Below are 16,381 nucleotides of genomic sequence, written 5' to 3' on the forward strand. Positions count from 1 at the left end.
AATGCCTTAGAAGGACCTTAATTTTGCTTAATTTTTTAATCCATTCCGGTTCTGGAACTGATTTTGAATCCAACACAGGTCGCGGAAAGTAGCCTGAACTCGTAGTGATCCTAGCTCTGACTGCAAACTGTGTAATATTGTGTAAGGGAACTGATACTGAACTAAACCATTTTGGTTTTGCATCAATAAACCCCTTAATTGTTAATTGTAATTGTATATTAACTTCTGCTACGAAATTGGGATTAAAAATTCTCGCATCTAAAACTAAAAACTATAAATAAGATTTTTTTGCTATCACTAACGTTTCTGACCGACTTCTTGTATAAAATGAAATGAAACGAAATGGATTTGTTTAAGTCTAATAATTATAAATACTCATTAAATTCACTAGCATTCCTAACCAAACATGATCTAATTGAAAACAAACTATCTCTTCCTTCTTTTGTACTTATCTAAAAGCTATCTATATGTGGTGACCATCCAATTTATTTGAGCAACCAAAGTACAAAATCCTTTTAGTCCAGCCCTAGCCTATTTGCATTATTTCCCTTCACTTTGCTCTCCGAAATGCAAACTAAATTAATGTTTCAATCTTCTTATCGACCGGTTTCGCTACATTCACAACACCTCCGACACAGCAACCAACAACTCCCAAACAACTCGTGCATCCCATGTCCCTTGGTGAGAGCATGACGACCTAATCAAATTGCCACCAGGCTCTTTTCCAATCTGCCGGCTGGCGGGCGGGCGAGCTGAAACTGATACCCAGCCAATACCGGCCAAAGCGGTCATCACTGTTCAACCTTTGCCCTCGGGGCCATCTTCCTGCAAACCGAACCACACTAGCGGGAAAACTGTGCTCCCATCGTGTGCTTCCGCCTTCGGACGAACGTTCAAAGCAGAAACATCGCCCCTAAAGAACCGATCCTTTTCAATTAATCCACCACCGAAATGTTACTCTCTACAGGTATCCGAGAGTAGGGAGATTGTGCTGTCTGGAGTGTGGTGTTTTGCTTTTATCCTTGTCATTCGATTTTCCGTTCACCCCGTATTCCGGCCAGGACAATGTTGTAGGAAAAAGGGTTCTTTTTCTCAAAAAATCCAACCCAAACATTCAAACGAATTTGTGCACTTTATCGTATGGTGCTTTCATTAGCTGTGTAGCATCTATAAAACAGTGTTAAATCGACCGTACGGAAGTCCATTAAGGGAATGGAGCAAACCCCACGGCACGGCTCTGTGTCCGTGTTTCTTGGGTGGAGCACGGCGCCCAACAGGTTTTAACATCCGAGTGAGTCCGTGGCAACAAGGGCGAATTTTCCGGTGTCAGTTGCACAACGTTCCGGACAGCATGAAGAAACCTCTCTGCAAAACGAGTGAGGCGAAATGGCCAACCCCATACATCCGAGGGATGATAAGCGGAAGCAAGGGAAAACCTGCAGTTGACTGCTTTAGAACAGAAAAACACGGCGTCCCTGTCGGACAAGGGAAAGGGGTACAAAGGGCGGGTAATTAGTGCGTCCATTTTTAGCACTTCCGTAAGATGCGAAGAAGCGTAATGCAAAGGAAAGTTCGTACACTTCAGTGTTTTGAGTGTGCCCGCCGCCCGGTTAGGGTTGCTGCGCATTTTTCCAACGTCGGCTCATCACTGCCGGTTGCTTTCTTGGTGCTCCTGGCAAATTCCCCCCCCCCCCCCCCCCCACCGGTAAAAGAGGTTTCTCTTCGGCCCTGAGAAGCTTCTTCCTCGATGAGTCATGCTCTTGAGATGGAAATGACGTGACCATGCATCGACCTTCGGCTCTAGATTTGCGCCCCGTAGTGGGGGCTGAGCGCACAACTTTTCGGTGCATTTCGTACGGTTCGGTGGAAGTGGGTGGGAGGTTTTAATGCACAAACTGCAATTCCAACGGTGATGATGATGATGATGGCGAGTTTGTAGGTGGGCTGCTCGTTAATTGTCAAAAGGCCATAAGAATGGGCATAAAGTGTTGCTGCTCCAGCAAATTTTATTTCGAGAGCTAAAGTTATGCTTTCTGCAAATAGTTTCGGCAGTACGATGCACCGACACTTGCCCTTAAAGTGTAATTTTTTATAACGGGGGAGCTCTTTGTTAAATAGTTTAGTTCCGAATAGTGAGGACTGAGTTGGGTGGGTACATTAGAATCCAACAGGGGACATTTTACTAAACGGTTCTCGTTATCACTTCCACTACAGAGGAGGAACGATTCTGTAGCGCAGTGCTTCATTTCTTGCAATGCCATTTGCAGATCTTCGCGGGTAATGTGGTTAACGAGCTGTTAAGCCGACCAGCTCCCTGCTTGAAGTGTTCTGCCTGAATTAGCGCTATTGTTGGAGTTTTATGCGGTGTGAAACTCGCTTACAAAACAAAAATATAACATGAAACATTCCAAAACCTGCCCGTCATGTACTCTTTCTCTTTTAAAACGAAGAATTATTTCGGGCAGAATAGCTATCTCGAAATTAAAGTGCACCATAGAGCACGAAGCACGGATCCACAAAGCTGGAAATGAACAGCAACACTGCATTACACTTCTTTAAGACGCAGACCACCCAACCCATTCCACGTAACAAATCGCCTGATTATTCGTCCACAATAGCTAAGTACGAAAAGTAGGATTTGAGCAAGCTTCGCATCCTTTTTGCTCCTCGTTGCAGCTGAATGCAGTTTATTGCGTTTTATATAGCTGTTCGTTTCTTTTTCGCTTTCTTTCATATCACATCACTCTTGTGCACCAAATACGCCGACGATGGCGCTTAATGTTGTGCTAAGCGACGACGACGAGGCAGCGAAATTGTACGTCCACTAAACTGTCTCATTATGCCAGTCGAAGCGAAAAAAAAGAAATACTCTAAAACGGGGCAAGACAGAAAAAGAGACATGAATCACCATAAGCTGCTACTTTAGATTATGAGGGGTATTATTCGTAAATTTCATTTCAACATTACTCGAATCCGTGCCAAAGGAACGTGCAAAACTTTTCGCAAACGAAATTGCACCGTCGCAGAACGAAAGAGCGAAACCGAGGGCACTCGAATAAGCCTATTTTTCTAGCCCGTTCTTTTCCAAACCTCCAGTGGAAATGCCGCCCAAATGATAAACGGTGAATAAAGGAAGAGATTTAAGAAAACAAAAAATCTACAAAAACTACTCCACCGCAAAAGGAAAAACGGTGCGCGAAGAGAACGCACGCCCGAGCGGAACCAGAACAAGAACGAACTGGAAGCGCCACCCGGCATTGCCGCCACTAATAACCGCGTGCTTCGGGGCGCACTGTAATTTGTTTAATTACAAAGATGAAACGGAACCCAGAATGCTGCAGCCGGTTCAAATAAAGCTCGCGGCCCCAAAATATTCATACGTTCTAAATGGCCGAACGAAGGAGAAGCGAACGAAATGAATTCCATGCAAAGCGTCCCGGCCTACCAATGGCTGGCTGGCAAAAGAGTTTATTGAGCCATGAAGGTATCGTTTTCGTTGTTCGAGTGTGTATGTGTCTGAGGTTGTTTTTTTAACTCTACCTCTACTACAAGAAAGCATCAAACAAATCGACACGATCCGGGGCGCTGAAGCCACACAGAACCGGATACCTTTGATGATGTACCCCGGCGTTCCACAAAAATCTCGGAGTGCCGAACGGCTCCCTCGACGCTAATGAATCGAAGCCTTTGCTAGCCCACACAAACACACACATACGCACAGACACACACAGACTTTAGAGTCTCACTTACCCGTCCCAAACCGGAGGTATTTTAGCGCGCTGGGCGGAGAAAAGTTCAAAGGCGCTGACGGGAACGACCAAAACCATTGGCATTAGATCGTTAATTGAAGCGCATTGGTTTACAGAAAGCAACAGCACCAAAAAAGAATCGTGAATCGCACGAACCTCGCCGGAGTGGTGAAGTGGTGCAGCGGTAAGCGGACTGACATTAAGATGGGTGATTTGACCTTCGAGGAGTACGCCTCATTTCCGGTAACGAAGAGGCTCTGTATGAGGCTTAATACAGCTAAAAGGTAGGACCTCACCTCATCCAAACCCAAGTAGGGCGTGAAGTGTGATCTTGTTGGTGGAGGTCAGCTAGACAAACAATGTCAAGCCGATTTGAAGCGCTGTTGGGAATGTTTCGTTGCTGCAACCGCGAGCTATGTGCAAGGGGTCAGCGAAAGGTAACAAGTCATAAGTCACTCGACCTTTCACACCAGACTGTGAGGCATAGACTGTGTGGAGTCGGCACGATGGCACGTTTAAAGCCATATTTATAAAAACCTAACATCGCCTAACACCGAGTCCGTCGGAATTGGTTAGAAATGAGCTGAAACGCAAAGCGTGAGATAGTAAAGGCTGGAGCAAAACTACGATATATTGGCGATCGATTATTTTAGCACACTGTTACCGCGGTGGCTCAAAACAATGTCCTGTATGACCTAGATAGAAAGCGATTTTAAAAATACTACCCATGCTGAAGCGATGAGTCTTCATCCATTACTTCCAATCTTATAGCGTGCAGTAAAGCTTACAACCAGTCGGGGCCGGACTCGCTCAGACATTTTTACACAACAATCATTACAACAGTACGGTAACGAAGGGAGATGATGATTACACCATCCATCACAAACAATGCTTGCACAAATTGCATCGCATCGTGATACTCTATCCGTCTGCCGATCAATGTCGCCCGGTAGCTTCATGCATCTATGATTCCAGCCCGTCCGGCTAGTCGTTACGTTAGTGTGTCTCTATGTGCGACACAATGCAACACAACAAATCACTTGCCCAACAATTCCTGAAGCCCAGAGTGAGAGGGAGATGAAGTGGATTGGAGAAATCCCATCACCAAGGGAAAGGAAGAAGCATAAAAATTTCCACCTCCAACACCACCACTCTCCACTTGCAATCAAAACAAAACAGCAAAATTCCATCATTGTCTTGTGGTACACATTTTATACCATCTGCCTTTCAGCAAGTGCATTCACGCGAAGAAGGAACTCCGAAAGGAACGATTGCTGCGAGGACGGCACTCCGGTAAAGTGGAGCAGGTGGAAGATCAGCGAGAGCTCCATTAAGGGCAAAGGGCGCGGTGCAGGAAATACTGTATCAGGCCAAACACAAGCAAGCTGCTCGTGTTCGTCCTTTACGTCAGCGCTTATGCGAAAAAACGGTCGTCCAAACAACCACCACCGAGTTAGCTTTGTGGCTTCGTTGGTATACTCGCCGTGACATTTCAACGGCCAACCATTGCAAAAAAGTTAGAGAGGAGTGTTTTCGAAATATACAACAAAAATCGGCCAAACCGTTCTAGGTCACTCGAAAGGCACACATATTTCGCGTTCGCTTCCCCCGGTCGTCGCCGAATGTCATCGCGTGGAAATCCAAAAACCTGAAGTATCGTGAAGGTTCCTTCCGGTGCTGTGCTGGCTGTGTCCAAAAATAACAGCCGAATAAATAAATGCCGCCGTGCGTTGTGTACAGTTTTTTTAAGTGGATGCGATTTGTTATGTCAGAGGGCGCGTTTTGCTGTCACACAAACACACAGAGTCGCTAATGCAGTTGGTCCCAACGATGCCTGCATAGCGCGGGACGGGGAGTATCGATCGGTTGTGGAAGCTTTTTCCTCTATTTCACCTTCCATAAAACTGCTCTAAAGTAAAGAAACAAAAACTATGCCGTACCAACGCCCGGTTAGTTTAACTGCTTCAAGCGCAATAAACTCACTACAAACAAACGCTACATAATTGATTTCGCTGCTAATAGAATAATAAAGCAGCAGCCGACACTGTGTTGTGTGTTAAATTGAATGAGACAGGCAAATGACGGACGACCCCTTCGATCCCAAACTCTCGTCTAAAAGCTTCCTTTATGGTGTTGTTAGAACTGATTAGGCTAGCCCTCGCTCGCCACTACTCTGCCAAAATAGAAGCTGTTAAAAGCATCCGACACTTTGAGTAAAAACTGGTTCGTGCTACAACGATTCCCGTCCCGTGGGAAATGACAACACAACAGTAAAATGGGTCTAAATCCTATTCCTAACGATCCATAATGCTTCTAGTATCACTCTGCTTTGTTTGTCTAAGCCGGTAAGATCTTTCACCGGCGATGCATTCTAGTGCATCCATCGTGCCGTTGTAACCTTTGCCTTGTGTACCTCGGACAATAAACCTTCATACAATGCTTCTGCACACTTTGTGTGTGTGTATGTGTGTGTTCACAGTACGTGAGATATCTTCTGCTAGGGGACGCAAAAGGTGGCAACCTAGTAGCATCCTAAAACCAGTTCTTGATGACCGTCAAATACCAGAGTAGTCAAACATCCGGTCCTTGACAACATTCGATAAGATGGGAGACCTTTTTGAGAAAAAATCACTGCGGTGGCATTGTAGTTTTTGGTAATTTTCAATATTTATTCTAGAATTAATCAAATATAAAGTGGTTATGTTTCGATTATAGATGATAGAAGAAGGACGCTATATGATGTGCACACAATGTCTTTATCTCCAACATCCCAAGAATTATCCCACTTCGAATAGTATACTGCATGTGCGAATTGACACATATTTTGAGAACAGATAATTAAACCCCAAACTGACGTTTATAAGCTACACAACATTTGCAGCCAGTGTTTGTGAAACACTCAACAATTGGATTGTGAAATTTTCGTAAATTCGCATAGATACAACATTCTACTGATTATGGCACCAATTTGTCCCTCCTGATCAAATGAGTTTGACTACACTGGTCCGCACAATCTTCACAAACCATAGCCATGGCGACGGTACCCATCCACTGGCTGACAGACACGAAGGAAGCAACTCTGTTACGTACTTATTTATTTACGTGCCTCTAATGAACAACATCAATTCACCCGCTCTCCGAACCTTCACAGTTCACAGTGGAAACAGTTTTCCTTCTGCCAACCCACGTCCAAACAGTTGGAAGAGGAAAAAATACCGTCAGTAGCTGCTCAAGGTTGAGGAAGGATGATACAAATCGATCCAGTGTGCAACTTCATGTTACCTTCGATTCGGTTTCCGATTAAAGAGACGAGGTAATTGTGTGCCGTTTCCTTGCATTGCGCTTACGATAATCTTATCCTGTTTCACTTTAAGCTCGAGTGCGATTGTGCACAGGAAAACCCCACCCCACCTCGAGACCAGCGCAATGCACGCGAGCAATTGCTCGATGTGAAATGTTTTTCATTTAACCTTGCGATCTTGCTCGCTGTCCAAATACCACCGACCGAGACGTGCTACAAGTTGCACGCGCAAAAGGTACACACACCGTACGCCCGTTCCATCGTCCTAGACGCCAAGAAAGAGAGCGATGACTTCCGATTTTAGGGAAGATAATTTTTCACGATTATCTCACCCAACATGGTGGGACTAATCGTTTCCGCACCGCTTTCCATTGATTGTTAGGCCGGAGATAGTGGGCACCGGTTTTAATGACTGGCAGCAGCAGCAACAGCAGCATTATCGCACAACATATCACGGCGCAGGAAACGGAGCGCCTCCGGCAGTGGCAGAAGAATGGAGGATCAGATTACCCCCGGTGGCTTTCCATTCAATTCACGGGCGAACGGGGCAAAAAGCTTACCATTCAAATGTCGACCGATGCAAATATGTTCAGCCAGAGGTTAATGTTACTTCATCACACAGAAATACATTCGTCTACGATCTCTTTGATCTACAAACAAGCTTCAGCAAGCGTGGATTACCCGTGGTGTTTTTTTTCCTCTCTCTCTCTTTATAATCAAACATTTCGTAATCGATTAGGGCCCGGGATAGCTCCATCCATTTATTAAATTATTTTTCAACCCTCTTTAAGGAAAGGCCAATGAATGCCTTCACGAAAAAGGAAACCCACCGGGGACCATCTTGTTCCCAGCAGCGCTTCAACACTGCCGTCTGATACATTCGCGACCACCGTAGCCCGCAATGGAATCGAAGTTTCAATACCCCCCGATCCTTCAGCCGAGGTGGACAACCACCTGCTACGAACCGCACCATATTCGGAGAGCGGGATCTTCGGCGTGCTTTAAAGCTTCCGTTTCCTAACCCGGTGTGGATACAATCTTCGCCTAAGCAACCGACACCGGGTACGCTCGCCGCCATTCCATTCAGTACGATTGCCATCTTTACAGCTGCGGGATGATGCTTACCTTTTCTGTGGTTGTGATGTTTGTTCATGTGTATCCCACCTTTTATTTCACACCCCTTCCTTGCATCTGGGCACCTGTCCATGCAATACTTTCTTTCGCGATGGCGAGACCCGAGACGGCGATTGCTTGTGCTTATTTCCTTTTTGCCACCCGATGCGATCCCCTTTTCCGGGCAGACACTCATCCAATCAACCTTTAAAAGGGTTGCCACGGGGGGGATTCACAAGAACAAGCGCAAAAAATAACCCCACAAATGTGTAGTACCATCTTTAGTGTATTGAACACTCACAGTAAACCCGACATAATGCTTCTATCCTTTTCTTCCATTTGAAAATCGGTCCTCGGTCGTGAAGGATACTACGAACGCATGAATCACTATGCCGTCTTCTACATTTGGTTGTGGGTTTTATATCTTTCTCTCACACACATACACAGACCCAAACATACTCCTTCTTTTACATCAACTTACGATACGCATCAAACCGTAAACCATTTTCCCAACTCCCTCTCTCGCTATTGCCTAATGCGGCAGAAGCAATTTTTCCTCAATCAAAGGCACTGGGCACTGATTTTCCACTCCACACGCCTAACGCTTATCGTGCGGTGGCAGTGAGCGCGTACAGACGAATGCTAAAATCGACTCGCTCCATAATTGATTACCATTTTCAGCCATTTCAACCAGCCATCAATGAATCAACAAACCGTCCGCCGGGCATTCGGCATTTCCTTGCCCAAACCGGGCCAGCCCTTTCTTTGGGTCGTATTTTGTATTTACTGCTTTTTTGTTGTTGCCCTTTTACCTATCTCATTCTCGTCTCGCAACTCCTTGGGACGACAAAACGACTGTGCAATTCGTTTCATCGAGCCTAAAACGAGTGGCCCCACCTTCACTGACACATTGGGAAGGAGGCTAATGAATGAAATGGTCGATTGAATGAATGAATGACAGTCACTAGGCATACCCATTTGCCATCGAAGAAAGTCACAGCTAACCGTGGGGAAGAGTCAGCGGGGGACTAAAATTAACTTCCATTCATTGATCGGTTAGGGCCACCCGAGCAAAAATGGCGACACACAGACCGACTAATTTAGGCTAGCCTCGGGGACCGGTTCGTCTTTTCCGACGCTCGCAAGAGAACGAGAGAAAGAGAAAGATCTTTACTGTCGCCGTCTTGGCTGATTGCTTTCGATTTCCGGTTTCGATTCATCCCGGTCATCGGTGGATACTGCAACACACACACACAGAGGAAGCTAAAACGAAAAGTGTGTCAAACTGGTGACCGGTTAGGGTGGATCGGATGGTTCATGTTTTCTCTATCGCTTTATGCTGCCAGAACCAAATAATAGAGTATATGCATAGATCGAAACGCTTTGAAGTGTTTGCGGGTGTCCCTGAATATAAGGATAGTATCACAACACATGTTGTAAGTAAATGTAAATTTGATGTTTCTCGTTATTATTACATCAAACCTTCCCGTAGCCATAGCAGCCACGTAAACAGCATCATCCCTCTCCCTTGGCTAACTTAAGCTGCGAATATTATCCGCGGTAAACTCAATAAACCTTCTCGCGCACATGAAATTGAAGCGAACAACAACAAAAATCCCACAAGAATTTTACTCTCCGTCATTTATCCAGCATAGCTTGCGCCATACCACACTGTACGCCGTTAATGAGTGCAGAAATTCCAGTGCAGCTAAACGCTTCATGCTACAGCAAACAAAAAAAAATGGGAACCCAAAACGTCCCTGACGCTCCAAACGAAAATAGCGAAACCCGAAACACCACGAAACCACTTGCGATGTCATCCGGGTAGAGGAAACATTCCAACGCTTACCAACCACCAACGTCGTTAAATTATTGCTTCAACATGGGTGAAGGTGAGGGCAAAAAACCACACACATACACACACTCACTCAAACACACTTAAGGAACATCCTGAGCAGCGAGCGTGAACCCCGTGGACATAAAGTGTGACTGACGGCTCTCGAGATGGTTCAACGTGTGCACGAGGAATAGTGGTTAAAGCGCCGATGATGGTACGACAACTATTCCAAAGTTTGACCACTTTTATGTTTCCAAAGCATCGTAATAAAATTGAGACCATACCATCAAAGTTTTGGTATTTGCTGTGGTAAGTGGAAACGTGTTACTGTATTTTAGAAGCACTTCCAGGATTAATACAAAAGAAGATGCCTTTTTTTGTTGGATTACACCCGGTTCAATCATCAACTTCTCACAGCAGGAGGAACAGCTCCACAATCAACCCTCATTGCAGTGCGACTTGAAGGCGCCATTCGAAACGATGTGTCCTTGTTACATATGCTACATCGTACATGTAATCTGCCCCATTGCTCAACAAGAAGGCGAACCTAACAGTTTCCGAGTGATGAGTGCCTTCTCGCTGTATTCTTCCCAACACTTTCAGCGCTAGTTAATCCTTGCCTTCATTCGCCCGTATCTTACTGCACTATTTAACGTCCTTCCAAGAACCCGATAACTGGGAGCATCAACCGTCTCCAGAAACACGTCAAAGTTATTATCCTTACTCGCCACCAAGCAACCAACCACGTACAAAGCCGCTCGGTTCAGCGCAATCGCTACCGATCAGGAAGGAAAACAAGTGCAAAAGAAAGTGTGCATGCTAAAAAAAAGGCCAATGTCTCCATATATTCTCATTTTTTCACCAACCCCCTGAAGAGCTGCATCACTTCAGGATGCGCTCGGCACTACCTCTACCGGGCCCTTTGCTCCAACGGGCATCGACCGCACGGGCGACGAAGATGGTGTCGTGCCTTTAGAGACCGGGAACGATGCTCCTCGGCAAACGGGGTTAAGTGGGTGGAAAATGTGTGACAATCATGAGCTTCCTGCCACCTTCCAGACACTTGAGCGGTGGATCTTTGCACGTTCACTCACACAAAAGGGGAGACAGTTTACAGCCGCTCTTTACACTGTGCGCGTTCTGCGTGCATTGCTCTTAGTTGCAGACCATATCCATTTATTATGATGATGGTTGCCTATATTTTGGGCAATAACTGGCAGGCATCTTGCAGCAAAACTTTCAATTTTGGTAGATTTTTTTTATCAACATTATGCAAATGAAAACAAAAACGGTTATCCCTTTTTGCCAATCGCTTTCGTGCGGTCTCGCACAATAGCTGCAAAAAAATACAAAAATTATACAGGTCATTTTTTCGGATTGGTTAAGGTTTTTTTCATTGACAGGGAAAGTATCTTAAGGTATATTCTAAAGGGCATGCAATACATTGGATCTATCGATTATAGCCAAATATTAAAACAAATATATTAGAGCATCAATTCGATATGCATGCATTCAAAACAGTACGAGCATTATTATTTCACTTCTTCCGATCTTTAAATAAACAATTGTGCATTCAATGCAGATAGCCTAAATGTTACTATCTAAACTAAATAATGGCGACTAAATGGCGCAACACATTGCGCAAAGTCTGAAACGGAACCGCGGTCTGGCATATTTGGTACAGATTTGTGGCAAAACATATTTACAAAGCCACAATACGGTTTGATCATCCTTTTTTTTTGCTTGTCATTGACCACGCGGTGCACAGCGGCATCCATTCCATGTGCGTGATGAAAGCTGCACTCCGTGACGCTTCACATGAAAGTGATTTAAAGCGTTAACGCGGTGTGGTTCTTAGCCTCTCTGACGTCAGTGACCAAGAGTGGAACCATATGGACGAGCTGCGCTGTGTTTGCGCAAAGCAAAAAAGCATCAAGTGCAACCATGAACAAAGTAAGTTCAATAAATTGCTTTTACTTGTTTCCTTCACTCACCACAAAGAGCGTCTCGTGCAAAAACAGTAGTCCTTCGCTGTGTCGTGAGGGTCGTTTGATTCGAAACATTTATCACTTGATTTCGCTGCCGGTTACGAATTTCATTTCTGTAATGTGTCATGTTGCTGACGGTTGCGCTATTTGCCCAAATCATTTACGTTCTGCACACATAATTTTCTCGCTTTCCATAAAAGACCAATATTCATTACGCCGCCCCGGTCCGGCATTCGCTTCCCGCGGCGTTCGGGCGCCATTTGACCGTTCGTCCCGAACATATGTGTGATATGAATTCATATTGCTCTCATAAACATTTCTATTTATACGCTCGCAGCAGTGCTGCTTCTGCTGCTCAGGGGGGATGAAATCGGGATCTAATTCCACCCACCAAAGCAACCCACCCTGCTGCCATCCTGTTTCAATTCCCATTCTCTTACGCCACCTACTCTCATCATCAACTCATCGATCGGTTCGTGATCGTTCCGTTCTCACAGCAGCTAAAGCTAACACACAATCCCGGGAGAAAAAATGTCTCATCATAATTCACCATCCACATCACGTCCTTCAACGGGGGTCCCGTCCCCGTCCGGCCAACCATCATCAGCATGTTGTCACCGTGCCGGGCGATGGCGAGGGGTAAGAGTTATTCATTGTTCGATTCTGTCGCATCCCGGTAGCGTAATCGAGCCGGCAGGAAAATCATATTAGCTTATTGAATCCTTCACACTGCCGGGTCGTCCCGGAAGCCGTCCTGGAGGGAAATAGAGACCGTCCGGTGAAAGCTTTCGTGACCCGTACCTAGCCAAAACCGCCCGAAACCGGGAAGCCTGTGGCATCATGCGACAGCCGAACGTCACCATCGTGTGGCAATAAAATGGAACATGTCTCTTCTCTTTCACTATTTTATTGCATCACCGAGGGTAGGAGGGAGGTCGGCAAACTAACATAAAAGCTCGCCTCCAGCACGCCACGGTGTCATCGAACGGGTTGCTTTGGCTTTCGATGGCCCAATCGATTCCTTCCGATGCCTGCCACGGCTCCCTCTCGGAGAAACAATGCCTGGTCGATTGTTTACGACCGAAACAAACCCCTTTCTGCTGGCACCCAGCATCGTGGCAGGACGGGTTTCGATCGTGAACGACAGCATACAGTAATACTACTATTGCTATGCGACTGAACAACGAATCATGCAATGAAGACATTCCAATCAACGATTAGTTTACGATACGACAACATGAAATAACACACAAAACCCCGGAAGAAAGTAACGTGCAGCGCGGACAGATCCGCACGACAGTAACATATAACTCCAAAAACAGACATTCACGTCCGCCACGTCAGTTTTTGTGTTGTTTCGTTGGTTGTCCCGCAATCGCCAAACCATGTGTTGTGTTTTTAATGTGCCTGCAGTGAAGGGTTCTGTGGTTTGTATGTGATTGTAAGGAGAAGCCGTGGGAACGGTTCGATTTTTACATTTTACACAAGTTCAGCTCGGGGGCAGTTTAACGATACCGAAGTGAAGCCAATGTCCACTCTTCAGCGCATCTCATTGGCTGCCCTTCTGCAGGGGGGTGGCTGTTGTTTGCCAGAGCACATAAACGGTGCCGGTACAAAAGAATTCACAGCACATATCACGTTGGAAAAAGTGACCGGGAAGCACAATGAGCTTGTTTTCTACTTCGTAAAGCTTGGATACTTCTTATGCTCTAGCTGTCATTCTAATAGGATCGGCAATCAAGCGCTATTATGACGGCTAAAGATTCTGTGCCTCGAATCCAATACGTTGCGGAACACAAGAATCATCTCACACCAGAACCAAACAGTTCATTCGAATGCTAAATGGTGTAGACCGAATACCAAAACAGCAAGAACTACCACTACACTCCAATGACAACCGACACCCAACCAAGCTGTGCGCTCGGTTGGATCTCAACGGGTAGCTGGCCAGAATGCACGGGGATGTGGAGAGGTTGGACGCCATCAAAATGCTCATTAAAAACAACACGCCACCGCAGGGAGCCATGCTGAGTACGGCCTGCTACCGTGGTTCAACGCAGCCTGGGTTAGAGCGTTTACGAGCGCTCCATCCCGTGCGCCATCCCGGAATCCACGTCTCCGTTTATGGTTAGAAAGTAATCAGAAACGCGACCATTTATTTGTGAGTGTTGCGCAAATGGGACCGCAGCGCAACAGGACCGATTGCCCACCATTACCGCCCAATGTGTCATGTGGAGGAGATCGTGTGAAAAAGCGCGTGAATGGCCACTCAATCGACTCAGAAATTTTCAGACGACGCGCAAATGCGACAAGCCTCCGCAAGTTTGAAACCGCTTCCGGGTGGTGCTGATCGACACCGACCGGCCTCGCTATGTGTTACGGATCAAGTATCGATGTGCGACCCCAGCGGACATTAATGCGTTTCACGTTCCTTCTAATCACTACAGCCGGGGCCGATTTTTGGTGAGAATTTGATGCTGTCAGACGGGAATGGAGCAGTCTAAACCATATTCCCTCCCGTAGCCAGATGTGTTTGGGACGAAATTGGGTTACATTTGGGACGTGTCTTTGCGTATGTCGTTTCGTTTGGTTTTTTTGTTTACAGATATGGAAATTCCAAATAAAGATTTCTTCCACGCCAGTTCTGGTACGGCATGAATCCATCTGGAAGAAGTTTGCTTATTTTAGAGAGTCCATTTATCAACTCCGGACAAATGGGTGTGACCCCCCACTCGTCATGCGGGGCAAAAAGAACACAGACAGTTAATTAAGACGCGTTACAAATTGGCTGGCAAATTGAGACGAAACAAACCGAACCACAGATTCAACTATCGGCGATGGTTTGGTTTCTGGTTTGAAATCATTGCTGGGTTCAATGTTCATTAGGTAAGTTGCAGTTTGCTTGCTTGAGGCAATAAAAACATAACTCTTGAAGTGGACAGTAGGTCACGTTGCTTAACAAACGGTTTCATCCTGTTAAATTTATCAATAATAGGCAGCAGTTCTCACTCCAGCGCTTACCAAGAGTATCGCGCCTACGCCTTCCGGTACGTTCTTAACAGTTCGCCTGCACAAACCAACCAACCTCGGTCGCAAAGAACCTTTAGTAGAGCAGTTGCCCTCTTCTCACTCCTTACCTTCTTTCAACGCGCATACAGTCAAGGGCATTGTGAACGAGCGTAACAACGACCCATCCGAACCGGCCGCGATTGTTAACGATCTAATTTTCACTGATTGTGTCCCGCGCATTAGCATGAAAGTGATCCTGTAGTGAGGTGTTCTATCATGAGGATGGCACGCAACCAACAAACCATTCATTGCAATCCCTTCGGACAACAGTCATGGCATAGACTACTGCATCCTAGTACTTGAGTAATTTTAATTCCCTTTCAAATGAGTTCACCACGGGAAGAACCTTGCGAATGATCCTCAAGAAATTGTACAAACCCCAGCAAACCTGTTTGATATTCTGAACGTCTCACTAGGGCCACAGAGATACTGTAAACCTCATCACATACTGAATCATCCAATAAATACACACACCAAACAGGTCAGCAGTGGGTGGGCTACGACACTACGTGCAGACACATCGCAATAATCTTCCTGCCAGCTGACTGTTTCTGTTGGAATGTGTTGCCACTACCATGCCTTTCCACTTGTACTAATCATTCCCGGGGGTCATTTATCTGCATTGCTGGGCCATGAGTGGTGTCGCCCGTCATTCAGGGAATCTGCCGCCACCACCACCAGCTTGGACATTTGGATGATCCGATTTCATCCCACATTGGCCAATGATCCGGGAAGTTATCGGCCCACAGAACTTCGGAGCGCACGAACGCGGCATCGGAAGCGTGGCACAAGTGGGAATTGAGTTGCAGCGCAATGCTGCAGCTGCAGCTACAATTAACATATCTTTACTTTGCCACCCTGGAAGAAAGTTTTCGAAGAACCAGCAAACACGATAAGCCCTGCACAGTAACCGCGGTGGACAGTGAGAGACGATCGGCGATCGTTTACTTTCCCATTCGCATCTGGCCTGCTGGGTGGTTTAGCGGCAATCAAACGGATAATTTCAACGAACTGTCTCTCGCACCGGTAACAGACCCAGGCGGCTAGCTTTGTGTCACGCCGAATTATCCAATTTAGGACGCCCGGCAAACAGCTTAATCCGTTTTCTCTATCCCGGTATTCTTGATAGTGCTGCTCGTGAGGTCTTTCTATGGCCCCCACACCAAATGGGAAGGATCACCTTGATGAAAGGGACAGGAAAGTAAGCCACATAGAGACGAGACGATTGCTTTGAGATGAGCTAGATTGGATAATCAAATCGTATCGCGTGATAATGGACTACGTTGATCCACCAACGCCGTGGCACTTGTGATCTGTCCAATTT

The 16,381-nt window shown here is 46.0% G+C and overlaps 2 protein-coding genes across 5 annotated transcripts in view; one reads left to right on the top strand and one right to left on the bottom strand.

Annotated features, from left to right (window-relative positions):
• LOC120948717 (extracellular sulfatase SULF-1 homolog) overlaps positions 1–16,381 on the bottom strand; it is a 45,437-nt gene that overhangs the window by 13,612 nt on the left and 15,444 nt on the right. The window lies entirely within an intron of this gene.
• LOC120952095 (larval cuticle protein A2B-like) overlaps positions 11,543–16,381 on the top strand; it is a 68,707-nt gene continuing 63,868 nt past the window's right edge. For 3 of the 4 annotated variants that reach the window (XM_049605761.1, XM_049605760.1, XM_040371217.2), the window contains exon 1: positions 11,549–11,552. The gene's annotated coding sequence lies outside the window, so the exon portion shown is untranslated. Of the gene's footprint in view, positions 11,554–16,381 lie in introns of all 4 variants that reach the window. The other variant, XM_049605757.1, reaches the window with a different exon arrangement.

This window comes from Anopheles coluzzii, chromosome 2 (assembly GCF_943734685.1).
Source record: "Anopheles coluzzii chromosome 2, AcolN3, whole genome shotgun sequence".
Taxonomy (NCBI): domain Eukaryota; kingdom Metazoa; phylum Arthropoda; class Insecta; order Diptera; family Culicidae; genus Anopheles; species Anopheles coluzzii.